Genomic DNA, 13,251 nt, shown 5'->3' on the forward strand with positions numbered 1-13,251 from the left:
CACGTGGCCGGAGGGGAGGGCGGGGCCGGGACGTCACTCTCCTGCATTCCCTTTCCCTGTGTCAGAGCAGGGATCGGTTTTTTTTTCCTTCCTCTACTCCCTCCCCCCCCACCCGCCCCTCCCTCCCTCTCTCCCTCCCCCTCCCTCCCTCCCCTCTCGGCTGGGCTGGTGCGCTGGGGCGCCCGATCCCCTCTGCGGCCGGGACGCGCGGAACTCGCGGCAGGAGTCGGCTCTCGGGAGCCTCCTCCCTCCCTTCCCCTTCCCTGCCCCCTTCCCCCACCCCCGACCCGGACTCGGAGCGCGGCCGGAGGAGCCCCGAGGTGAGCATCCCCCCGCCCGCCGCCCGCTTGAGTCAGCTCGGCTTGCGGATCGATTCGGGGACCCGCCGGGAGGCTGCGTGACGTGCGCGTGCTTATGGATACAGCCGGGAGAGCGGCCGCAACAATTAGCCCCCCCGCGCCCCGCCCCGCGCCCCCCGCCCCGCGCCCGCCCCCCGCCCCGCGCCCCGCGCCCGCGCCCGCGCCCCCCGCCCCGCGCCCGGCCTCCGACGCCCTCCCGCTCGCGGATCGCGCCCCAGGCCCCCCGCAGGGCTCCCAGCGCGGCGGCGAGCCGTGGCCTTGGGGCCCCCGGGGAGAGGGCGCTCTCGGGGGCGCACGGCTGGAGCCCGACCCGCGTCGGAGCCGCGCGGTGTAGCCGCTGTCATGTGCCGGGTCCCGAGCCGGGGGCGGGGGGCGGGGGGCGGCGGCGAGCGAGCGTGATCGCTCCCTTTTGTGTCGGAGCCCGCACTGGCCGCATCAGGCAGTTGCTTTAGCCGCGGCCAAACTTGCAGCTGTTCGACCGCGCTCCGCCGAGGTAGGGAGCGCGGCCCCGGGCGGCCACTCCGGGCGGCCCGAGACGCCGCGCCCGCGGCCCCGCAGCGACCCGGGCCGGGGTCTGCGGCGGCCCCTCCCTCCGCGGCGGCGGCTGTGTCCGGGGGCCGTGCGGGGTGTGCGCGCCCGTCGCCGCGGCGCGGGGATGTCTGTCGTCTAGACGGGCCGCACCCTCCCCGGTCGCCGGCAGCGCGGGCCGCGGGGCGCGGGGGATGGGCGCCGAGCGGGAACCCGAATCGGCGGGGTCTCTGCGGTCGCCCTTCGGACCTCGCCCTCGGCGCTGGCTGCCGGCTGCCGGCCCCTTGTTGTCATCCCCGCCGCCGCGGCGTCACCGGGCCTGGGGATGGGTCCCGGCGGAGCGGGCTAAGGTGACAGGCTCGCGGCGGCCGGTGGCCGAGCGGCCGCGGGGTGGGCTCCGGCCCGGGCTCTTCTGGACGAGGAGCAGGTGACGGTGCCGGACGCGGTCGTGGGGGCAGGGGCGGGGGCACAGGGGGCACAGGCGGCGGTGGTGGTCCCGGGCCCGCGGGCGCGAGCTGGGCACGCCCCGACCCTGACGGGGAGAGACCATCGGAGCTCGGAACCGCTCCTCCGGCCGGTGTGAGCGGGGAGGGGGCTGCGGGGGCCTGTGCGTCGCCTCCCCGCCCAGCTGGGTGTGTAGCGCCGTGCGCGGGGGGCGGGCGGGGGGGCCTGGCGCGGCGCTGGGGACGCGCGTGGGCCCGACCAGCCGCGGCTCGGGGTCGCGGTCGGGCTCCTAGTCCCGCGTGTGTCCGCGCGCGCACGCGGCCGGGTGACCCGGCCTGGGGGGGCTGCGGCTGCGCGGCCGGGGAGCCCCTGCAGAGGCGGGTGCGCCGGGTGCGCGACGGAGTCCCGGGCCACGCGCGCGGCCTCCCTCCGCGGCCCCGATGCCCCCGGACCCGGCGGCCCGCAGCCTCCTCGGCGAGGCGGGGTGCCCGCGTGGACCCTTGCCCGGCGCGCGCCGCTGCCGCGGGGACCCTGGGGAGGAAGGACCAGCGCGCCCTGTGCACCCGCTTCCAGGTCTTGGTCCTGGAGACCCAGCGCGCGGCCCGCCAGGCCCCGCCTGCCGCCCCCCCCCCCGGCTGCCCCCCGGCTGACCCTCGGCTGCCCCCCGCCTGCACCCCCCCGCCTGCTCCCCGGCTGCCCCCCCGCCTGCTCCTCGGCTGCCCCCCGCTTGCCCCCCCCACGTGCCCCCCGCCTGCCCCCACCCCCCGCCTGCTCCCCGCCTGCCCCCCCCCGCCTGCACCCCGCCTGGCCCCCCACGTGCCCCCCGCCTGTCCCCACCCCCCGCCTGCTCCCCGGCTGCCCCCCGCCTGCCCCCCCCCGCCGCCTGCACCCCGCCTGGCCCCCCACGTGCCCCCCGCCTGTCCCCACCCCCCGCCTGCTCCCCGGCTGCCCCCCGCCTGCCCCCCCCCCCCCCCCCCCGCTGCGGGCCGCCGTCCTAGGCCGCCTTCGCCGCGGGTCCGTGCGGCCTGGGGTCCCGCCCCGAGCCCAGGGCCGGCGCGCAGCCGGGGAGGCCTGGAGCTGCGGGCCCCGAGGCGGCTGCAGCCTCGGTGGGCGAAGGTGACACAGCACGAGCGCCGCCGCCGCGGGAGCCGGAGGAGAGAGTCCCCGAGCCCGGGGAGGGCCGCGGCTGTCCGGGCCGGGTTCCTCCTGCCCCGCGCGGGCTCCGGCCTGAAAACCTCAGGAACCCCGGCCTGGAGCAGGCTCGGCCCGCGCGGAAATCGCCAGGCTCCCCGGAGAACCCAGTTACACGGGAACAGGATGCACCGGCAGACGCCAGCCGTGCGGCCTCGCAGGACGCGCTCGGGTTGCCTGAGGAAACTCCCTTTGAGTATTTGAAACAGGGTTCGATTTACACACAGATCATCTCTGGTGTGTCCGGTGTCTGTCCTAGATAATGCAGGCTTGTAGGCAGTAATTTTGTAACGCATTCTGGGGTACAGTGTCATCGGTGATTAACAGACTTCAATGATACTACTATGTTTGTATGACTTGGCAGGGTGTTCTCCCACCCTCTACCCCCACTTTGAATCATCACATTTATTAAGAGGGTCCTGTGAGGTGAGGTGAGGGGTTAGTAACCCCATTTTACAGACCAGCACACTGAGACTCAAATAGTGCCGTGATTTGCCCAAGGTCTCTGGGGGTGGGGGGCGGGGGTGAAGACCTCCCTTCCTCCTTTCTGAAGTCCTACGATTTCTCCTCCAGGCCTATAGCTTTTAATTTTAAGCAGTGGCCTGTGTGCATGTGTTTGGGTGGTTGTTTTGTTTTTAAGATTTTATTTGTTTATTCGTGAGAGACACACGGAGAGAGGCAGAGACACAGGCAGAGGGAGAAGCAGGCTCCATGCAGGGAGGGGTGGGGGATGCATACCTCTATCCCAGGACCCAGAAATCATGCCCTGAGCCAAAGACAGATGCTTAACCTCTGAGCCACCCAGGTGCCCCTGTTTGGGTTTTTTTTGAGAGTAGGTCTTGGTGCCCCCAGAAGTACTGAACCTGAGGGAGGGGGTAAATCATACTGGTATTTATCCTTTGTCAAAACACTTTTTATTTGCTACCAGTTCTAATGAGAAGAGCCATTAAAGAACAGAAGTCTGCACTGCTGTTATTATTACTTATCTGATAATTTGCTAATGGTAAGTGGTTATCAGCTTTGATACGTCCGCTATCCCAGAATCATACCTGCGCATAATAAATCCGTATGGCATCTATGTTTATGCAACACATGCCTGTGTTCATATGAGTGTGCTCGTGGATTCAGTGTCCTTACTGGTTTCAGTACTGGTTTCAAAAACCATTGCTTTAAAGTATAGATCCCTGGGGGCACCTGGGTGGCTCAGTGGTTGAGCATCTGCGTTCGGTTCAGGTTGTGGTCCTGAGTCTGGGGATGGGGTCTTGGGATCGAGTCCCACATCGGGCTCCCCACAGGAAGCCTGCTTCTCCCTCTGCCTGTGTCTCTGCCTCTTTCTCTGTGTGTCTCATGAATACATAAATAAAATCTTTTTTTTTAATTTTTTATTTATGATAGTCAGAGAGAGAGAGAGAGAGAGGCAGAGACACAGGCAGAGGGAGAAGCAGGCTCCATGCACCAGGAGCCCGACGTGGGATTCAATCCCGGGTCTCCAGGATCGCGCCCTGGGCCAAAGGCAGGCGCCAAACCACTGTGTCACCCAGGGATCCCATAAATAAAATCTTAAAAAAAAAAAAATAAATCAAGTGTAGATCCCTAGGGTGCCTGGGTGGCTCAGTCGGTTAAGCATCTGCCTTGAGCTCAGGTCATGATTCCCAGGGTCTAGCCCCCATCATTGGCCTCCTTGCTCTGACAGAACCTGCTTCTCCCTCTGCCCCTCCCCCTACTTGTGCTCGCTCTCTGTCTCTCAAATAAATAAATAACAATTTTTTTAAAGAGATTTTATTTATTTATTTGTGAGAGACCCAGAGAGACAGCGAGAGAGAAGCAGAGACACAAGCAGAGGGAGAAGCAGGCTCCATGCAGGGAGCCCGAAGTGGGACTCCATCCTGGGTCTCCAGGATCAGGCCCTGGGCTTGAAGGTGGCGCTAAACTGCTGAGCCACCCAGGGATCCCAAATAAATAAAATCTTAAAAAAAAAAAAAAGTGTAGATCTCTGAGAAACCATCCTAGGTGATACCCCTGCCCCCTGCTTCTCTGGGGATAGAGAAGCCCTGAAAGAGCAAAGAGCTCCCACATGCCCAAATGTATTTTTCAGAGTTCATGTACCGGAAGGTTGCTCAGCCTGAGCCTGGAGGGTGTATTATGTTTGACCAACTAATCAGTCACGATTATGTATTGGGCACCTACATGTTTCTGTGTCTTGGAAGCGTGTGCAAAGAAAATTGAACACACGATCCCTGCCTGCCAAAAGCATATTCTAGCTGTGGAGATAAACGTTAAGATTTTAAATCCAGCATATGTTTATTGAACACCTACCTTAGGCTAGCTACTCTACTCTGTTTGGGGGCACACAAAGATAGTAGAGTAGAAATAGCTACGTTATAATGCAGTAAAATGGATGATTCACAGCCTACAGGAGAGAACAAATCATAAATACTATAGAGCACTCACCCTGAGCCTTAGTCAACTTCACACATGTTGGTGGGAAGGATGTGTGATGCCAGTTCCTATCCTAGAGCAAAGGCAGAGGAAGCACAGCCTTCCGACCCTTGTTAGCATGGACCTGGGGCGGTTGGTTCACACCCTCCCAGGTGTGTCTGCAGGTATGTCCTTCCGTGGAAGTTAGGCAGCGGGAGGGAAGTGACCTGGAAGTCAACCAGTGGGGTACTCCGCAGAGCAGTGAGGAGCTGACACGTTTTTTTCTCCCTGGTTCTGCCCCAGCTCTGCTGGGCTACCCGCGGCCCTGGCAGGCTCTCTTCAGTGATAGGCTGCGGCTCTGGCCAAGGTCTCACTCAGGCCCTTCCTGGGTTTAATAGTTTCTGTCGTACAGGTGGGTCGGGATGTTTTGCTGTGGGTCTGCTTTTTATCTGTTCATTCCCAAACTCACTCCTGGGCCCCCGACACTGTCGTCTCAATTTCGTATCAGCTTGGGAGTCCAGTACCCTTGTCTTGAGGTTCCATTGTTTGCCATTCTGATGATGAAGGAGGGAGCAGGAGGTGGTAGGGAGGATGGAGAGAGAATCCCAAGCCTAGAGAGAGAACAGGAGGTTCAAACAGACGGGCGAATCGCAGCTTCTGGGATTTTTCCAAATGTGATGGCATTGCTACATAGCTTTCCCGATAATGTGGCAGCTTCCCCCGATGTTCTTTTGGGGGATCGTCCACCTCTTGGCCTCACTGCCAACCTAGTCACCTGGGCTCAGTTGTTTTACTCGTCCCGCTTTTCTGCTGTCCAGCCTCCTGCTCTACACAGTTTACTGCAGAGCAGTGCTGTGATGGTGGCCTTTTCCCTCAGTTATCAGCACGCTGACTGTCGACATCTGCCTCTTGTTTCTGAATTAAACCCAGGCCAAAGCTGTGGTTCAGGATAGGGTGGGGGGGGGGGGTGCGGGGAAACAGATGCACCCAGAGCTGATCTCTGTGTGAAGAGCCGGAGGCCAATCGAGATGAAATGACTTGCCCAGTCACTGGGAGCCCTTGGCAGAGTTGGGACTAGAAAGTCCAGATTTCCATGCCTGCTTCAACCTTCCTTTTCCAATACTGTGATGCTTTCTGAAGAAAGTGTGAGATTCTCACTTCCCAAAGAGCAAGAATGCTACTCTCTCCTCTCTGCTTTCCTCTGGTTCTGGAATTCACCTCTTAGTCTTAAGATGCTTTTCCCTTGAGACTACCCTTCCCTGCCTTACGTTTTGCCTCTGGCATCCAGGAACCCAGCCGAGGGCATAGATTTGTGAGAGGTGGTATGCCTGGGGGCTTCCCAGTACACTTAGGTTTGGTCTTTGGCTTCCCCTTCTGATGGCAGGGTCCTCTGCAACCTCCTGAAAGTGTTTGCAAAGCTGTTAGGTGTGCACATATTTTTTTAGGAAGAGGACCCAAAGCTTTCATTTGATCCCCGCCTAACTCAGTAAATATAAAAACTACTGGTGACGGTAGTGGAGTTGGATGGAGGTTGGTTGGCACTGGGGACTACACTTGATTTGGGTTTACGGTTTGCAGAGTAATTCACACCAATGATCTCATCTGCTTTTGACCATAACCATGCGAGGCTGTCAGCATTATTCCCTTTCTGTACACAAGGAGACTGAGCCTCCGAGGTTACTGACATGCCCAAGTCACCAGGAAGAAGTAGAGTGGGGATCTGAAACCAGGTCTTCAGACTTCAAATCCAGTGCGTAGGATTGGGGTGGTTCATGGTGTCACACCGTCGTTACAGTTTGGCGAGTGGAGCACATCCAATTTTTTAGAACTTTTTATGCCAACCGTTAGCTCAGATCCAGCACAGAGTCAGACCCAAGTGCTGACTAACTTACTCAGGGCTGCGATGGATAAATTATGGGAGACAGTTATCAGAGCAGCAATATGGGAACAGAGGCCAGTTGGGTTGATTTTGTGAAAGAGGTGACTTTGGGAGTGGGTCTGCAGTCATGGAGGGCCTAGGATAGGTTTTAAATTGGGGCAATGGCCCAAAAATCTATAAAGGGGAAGTTGGGTTCTGAGCACAGTGGTTGAGAAATACAGCAGCTTGGTCAAGAGGCATCCGTTCTAGCCTCAGAGATCAGGGAGGGCTTCCTAAAGGAGACCGCACTGAAGCCAAAAGCAAATGGATAAAAAGCAGTTAGTCAGGAAAGGAGATGGAAGCAGAAAGGAACAGCATGTGCTTAAGAGGGGAGACCTGAGGCTGTCTGGGCATAGCGAGAGATAGTGGCAAGAAGGTCAAGTTCAGAGCTGGAGAGGCAGATAGGGCACGGATCCGCGCGGGGTTTTATGAGCCTGGCCGAGGACCTTGGCTTCGAGACCGCAGGTGGAGCATGGAGGATGGGGAGTTGAGCAGAGCTGAGGCACGCTGCTGTGGGTCAGAAGGGAATGTGACCCAGAGAGCCAAGGGGTTGCTGGGCCAAGGAGGCAATGACAGATTCCATCCCGTATCCAGGGATGAGGCCTGGAGCCAGGGCTGTGTGTAGGGGGATGGAGGCAAGGCGGCTACGTAGTATAAACATTTGGGGACCAAAGGCTGCAGTGATTGCTTAGCTTGGAGGAATAAAGAAGTCCCAGTGATTCCCAGGTTTCTGGCCTCACGGATAGGGTGGATGGCAGCCTTTACCCCGGTGTGTACCTCTGGTTGCCAGAGCAGGTCACCTGAGGTCAGGGCGATAAGGAGGACCTCGTGAGCTCCACCCCAGATGTGTGGGATTTGAACTGCCAGCAGGAGAGTCCCGAGGAGGAGCTGGCTTATAGACGGTACAGTGTGCAGGGCAGCCCCCCCGGGGACGTGTGTGTGGGCAGGAGCTGGGGTTGTGGGAGTGGGAGAGATCTGCCTGGATCCCGTGGGGGCTGCTGGAGACAATAAAAGACCTCTTCCTCCCATTGTCAGAGAATCCTTTGTCATGCCGGGCGCTGTCTCAGGGAAGCGGCGGGGATGCTGTGTCATGCTGGAGGCCCAGCTGGCAGCCTCCAGCGACAGCTGAGAGCACGCCTCAGCTGGGAGCCTGGAGAGTTAGGGGCCAGGCTGTTTCATTTGCAACATCCCTGTGGAGCAGAGCCGTGTTCCAGGCCCTTGGGGCATGAGCAGAGGCCAGAGGGGACTGGACCCGGCTTCGGAGGAGTGGGCAGCGTGGTGGCTCCCAGACGTGGACACATGAAGCCACTAAAAAGCTTTCACTACGTGCGCAGGTCACGCGCAGGTCGCGGTGTGCCATTTCAGTAGCTGAGTGTTGTGGATGCTTCTTGCCACACTGCATTTCCAGAGAGCTGATGGGTCTTAGGCAGAACTCCAGCCTTTATGGTTTGGGGCCTTCAGGGCCTGAAATAGCGCCTGGCACATAGTAGGTGTTCCACCTCTGTGTGTGGATCTGCAGGGATGTGGCCAGAGTTCCTTGTTTGGGGAGGGAGCTCAGCCAGGGAAGGTTCTCCTGAGCAAGTCCGAAGAGGGTATCCCAACCCCGAGTTCGAATATTTTTAGTGCCACAATGGAGTAAAAAACTTGAAAATCTTCCAATTACCAAGCACCTAGAAATGCTGTATAAAATATAACTAGCATCCTTTCAAAGACGAGCTGATCTCAGAGAATGGCAGGGAAGCACCTGGGGCACCCAACATTAAATGTGGACAGTCAGCTTCCACTTGGGCCATTCTGGGGGGTTGGGGTGGCTGAGGGGTGAGTATACTGGTCTCAGAACCAAAGGAGGTTGAGTCCTGGCAACGTGTCCTCCAGGAGACCAGATGGCAATTGGAATGGAGAGCCCTCCCTAAACCGGGCCCCTGCAAAGTATTGCACACTTGGAGAGGGGATGGAAGAGACGTCAGCCCGTTGGCATGGGAGTGGGGGAGGGGGAGCTTGGCAGTCTCCGCCCGGATCCCCACGCTGGAGGGGGAAAAAATTGACCCTGGAAACTAAAGAATACCTCAGGCCTGTTATGGATTTGGATGTCCACCACAAATACGGGCCCCCGAGAGGGAGGAGTTAGCAGATAAAGCCTCCAGGGACCAGGCCCCCCCCCCAGCTCTCAGCTGCCAGGAGCACGAGTAAGATTCTGGGTTCCTCACCCTTCACTGATTTGAGTGTCTGCCACTGTGGAGAGAATGCTGAAGGACCCAGGTGGCCTGAGTGAGCAGGAGGAGGAGAGAGAGGCCTTACTGGGAACCTTTTGAAAGGGCCTCTGAGACACCCCATGCCAGTGCCTGCAAAGGAGTGTTCCTGCCCTGGGGCTTCATCTCTTAGCAGAAGCCTGCCGAGGAGCCTGTCCAGGAAGGCCAGAATGTTCTCTCCTACCGTTGACTCAGGACACGTCCTTATGGAGGCTTCTGTCCAGGTTCCCCTAAGGGTGCCGTATGCAGACTCCGCCCTGCAGCTGGTCCCGCGGACTGGGTACCACATCACCTCCCCTGCCCAGGTTCCTGGAACTTCAAACCAGGGACCACGTTTCTTCGAGTTGCCCAGGGGATCTCCTAGCTGGTGGGAGAATCCTGACTATCTTAGCACTTGCTCCAGTGCTTCCCGTGGCTTGGGGCATATTGCTGTGTGAGGCAGCCCCGTCCCCTGCGTCCATCCTGTCCCCATCCTGTCCCTCATCCCTTGTTGGAAGGCTTTGGCCTTCAAGCTGGAAAGGCCTTACAGAAGCCCCCGGCAGGACCCAGCCCTTTCTCCCCAAAACCACTGTGGCTGGGGTGAGAGACATTTTCCAGGCCCTTCACCATCCTGTTGGTTTCTGCGGGAAGGGCCTTGATTTGTCAAGGCTGAGGTTCTGTGAGCGAGCAACCAGCCGAGTCCCATCCTAACTTACTGAGCACGGAGGCAGTTTTTGCAGATGGGCATGCGGTTAGCCACGTTGGCTGCATGGGCACAGTCTGTGATGTAGACGTTTTGAGAAGCTCTGGCTCAGTGCTTTTCAGATTAACACGGGAGAAGCAACAGCACGCATTGCAGGTTCCTTCCTCCAACACCCACAATGCATTTCAGCTTATAAGTAAATGACTCTGGACTCTGGTGCAGGGAGCTGAGGTTTCTCAAGTATCTGTTAGGTGCCAGGCACAGTGCTAGGCCCTCTCTGTGTACCTCCTTAAATAAAAGTGACATCTGTGAGGGAGAGGGACAAGGAGGCAGAGACTGGGGAGATGCCTAACAGTCCTTGTGACAGTTGAGTCCCAAAGTTATTCAGAAAGAATGTGTGTGGTTCCATCTGGGGTAGGCGGAGCTGACATTCCCAGCGCTGTTCCCTTTTAGGGCCTGCCTCCTGGGGAGGCTGAGAGCTGAGAAGCCAAGGCCTTTGCCCTGTTCCTGGGTCATTAGCTGGGAGGCTTAGGAGTCTGAATCAGGAGCTTAAGAAAGTGTCAGCTGGGAACTCCACATCCTGGTGTGCCACCAAACTGGATGGGGCTTCATAACCAGTGTTTGGGGTCTGCCTGCAGTGCCCTGGGCTGTCCTCAGGTTCTTCTGGTTCCCAGGATGGTTGGGGTCTGTGGGGTTCCTAGATGCCCCAGGCACCACGTTGGGTTATGCTGAGTGGAAGTTGCCTGGGCAGCGAGGTTGTCTCAGCCGGCTGCATGTCCGCACGGGCACCCCCAGTTCCACACAGGGCCGCTGCTGGCCCGGTGCCGTGGTGAGGGTCAGGGATTCCGGGAAAGCACCCTGTTCCTATTTCCTCCTCCATCCCCTGGCCCCCAAAAGTTCTTCCCTAGGCTCACATTCTGCTGGTTTGCCTGAAACCTTTTGGCTTAAGGCCCTCCCCCCCACCCACCGTGAGTGTTTGAGGCGGTTTGGCAGGCAAACCCTGGCACCTGCTGTGGGAAGAGGAATTGGGGGAACCTGGAAGGGTCCCTCCCTCCCATCGTTGTTTTGGTGGGAAGACAGAATGGCCTCATGTTTGCATAAGGCGGGATGTCCCGGGTAGGGGGAAAGGAGTGTGCCAAAGCAGCCGCCACAGGGCCAGTAGACATGGGTGTCCAAACACAGACACGTTGGACGGTGAAGGGGGTGCTATTAATAGTCATGTTGGGACACAGCCGTCAACTGGGACAGTCCTGGACCAGGGGTGGCGTGTAGGCCACTCCTGATGCTGTTACCAACTCTTTCTGCCGCAGAGATTGTGGATGGGAGTGGCTACAAGGAAACAGGCAGCTGTTTCCCCATTTTGCTTAGAGGCTAGAGAGGAAAGCCTTTAATGGGGGGACTGTGGACTCAAAGCACTGACGGGTCCTCAGCTTCCAGCCACAAGGAGTTATTGTCTGTCTCCCCATGATCTCAATTTTGAGGTTGGATTTGGAGGTGGAAGGTTAGAGAGATGGAAACCACTAGGCTTGTTGGATATTCTCCAGCTACACGGCTACAAGTTCAAAAGAACACTAGGCTAAAGAACGGTTAAAAACCAGGGTGTTTACAGACAACAGAGCCAGACATCTGAAGCGAGGGGCTCTGGGGTTGGCTCATTCACTCACTGGGTCAGGGATCATTTCAAGGATTCATCCTAACTTTACAGGCAACCATCGTTGGCATTTTGGCCTTTGTCCTTGGGCTTGTCTCCTCATGGTCACAGCATGGCTGCCCCTGCTCCATACATCATGTTCTCCTGGACTGTGTCTGAAGGCAGGCAGGAGAGTAAGTTTCTCCTTGCATTTTAATTTATCAAGCATCAAAACCTTTCCCTGAATCCCTCTGCCAGAATTTCCAGCAAATCCCATTGAAGACGGATAGGTAGCAACTGACACCTCAGCTCCATGGAGGCGGAGAAAGGGAGTCTTGGTGTTTTCTGCCTCATTTACAGGAAGAGGTGAGACCTCTGACAAGGCAGTGGGGAGGAGGAGAGTTATGGCTGGGTCAGCATTGATGTGACTTAACAAATTTCAATTTTTTTTTTTTTACTTATTTGGGGAGTTGTCAGCTTTATTGAGAAACAACTGTTTACACCTCAATATTATTGAAGTTAAAAAAAAATACACCCCCGGCTCTGGCAGCCAATCTGCTTTCTTGCAGTGCAGTTTTCCCTTTCCTAGTGATTATTATTTCTTAACCCACAGGTGTCGTTGGGGCGTAGGACCCCAGGTGCCCTGTGCTGCCTTTTGCTGCGGGGTCTCGATGGTGGGTTCTGCACCCCATGCCCCCAATAGCCCGTCTGCAGCCCCACAGCTGACAGCCGGAGTTGTCCCGAGGCAGGTGGCCCAGACGACGGGCCCCAAGATGCCTGAGGTGCTGAGGGCCGGCTGATGGCAGACTGCTACGGGATCCAAAGAGGAAGCTGCCCCTTGGCGTGGCCTACATAGCTTGGGTCCTGCAGGGTCAGCGCTTGTGTCTGTGCTGGCCGGGAAGGCTGTGGGTGCTGCCTTCCCCTCCCCAAAGCACTGCCCCTTCCTGCAGACCAACAGCCTGGGCTGCAGGTGCCTGCCTGGGCCCCTGGGGGCAAACCCACCCCTGGACAGGGCTTTATTCTCTTTTTGTATCTGGCCTCCTCCCCAGCACTTGGCCTGTCAATCTTTTTTTTTTTTTATTGTTTTTTAAGATTTTATTTATTCATGAGAGACACAGAGAGAGGCAGAGACACAGGCAGAGAGAGAAGCAGGCTCCCTATGGGGAACCTGACATGGGACTCGTTCCTGGGACTCCACGATCATGCCCTGGGCTGAAGGCAGATGCTCCATCGCTGAGCCCCGTGGGTATCCCTTGTCTGTCAATCTTTAGGGCACGTGGCCCTCGCTGTCCCTCCTATCATCCTTGGGGCCTCATGCAGTGTGTTCTCTGAGATCCTGAGCACTTTGACACCACCCTCATCCGAGTCGCCTGTGGATAGACCACAGGACCAGGGCAGTGCCCACCACAGGGTCCCTGCCCCATGAGAAGACACATGTTTTGTAGCGAAGCACCTGTTGTAGAAACAGGAAAGCGCTTGCTCATCCCAGTGGCTCTCCAGCTTGAAAACCCGTCGGTGGCGGTGGCAGCAGAGCGCGGAGCCCGGCTTGCCCATTTACGGATCTCCACGTCACCCTGCCCTGCCGAGGATGAAAGGCAATCGCCAGTAGGTGGTTTAGTCAGTTTTCCTTGAGTTTTGCCTCTGAAGCATCACATGCAGAGATTGACACGTTGTGATGATCTGAAAAGGTCACTCGGCCTGGGGGCTGCCGCTAGTGACCTGGGTGACCTCAGGCAAGTCACATCAGGGCTGGATGCTTTCTCCTCGGTGACCTCGGGGATTGGATGAGGATGCATCTGACATCCCTGTCTTCCTCTGCGGCTCCCAGGGCG

At 58.2% G+C, this 13,251-nt stretch overlaps 1 protein-coding gene across 12 annotated transcripts in view; it reads left to right on the forward strand.

The window, feature by feature from the left end:
- Positions 1-5: 5 nt before the first annotated feature.
- The window catches only part of CTIF (cap binding complex dependent translation initiation factor), a 284,906-nt gene continuing 271,660 nt past the window's right edge, over positions 6-13,251 (forward strand). For 2 of the 12 annotated variants that reach the window (XM_072734794.1, XM_072734796.1), the window contains exon 1: positions 6-320. The gene's annotated coding sequence lies outside the window, so the exon portion shown is untranslated. Of the gene's footprint in view, positions 321-659; positions 853-991; positions 1,315-13,251 lie in introns of those variants that run through there. The other 10 variants (XM_072734798.1, XM_072734799.1, XM_026006037.2 and 7 more) reach the window with 8 other exon arrangements.

Source organism: Vulpes vulpes, chromosome 13 (genome assembly GCF_048418805.1).
Source record: "Vulpes vulpes isolate BD-2025 chromosome 13, VulVul3, whole genome shotgun sequence".
Classification (NCBI taxonomy): Eukaryota; Metazoa; Chordata; class Mammalia; order Carnivora; family Canidae; genus Vulpes; species Vulpes vulpes.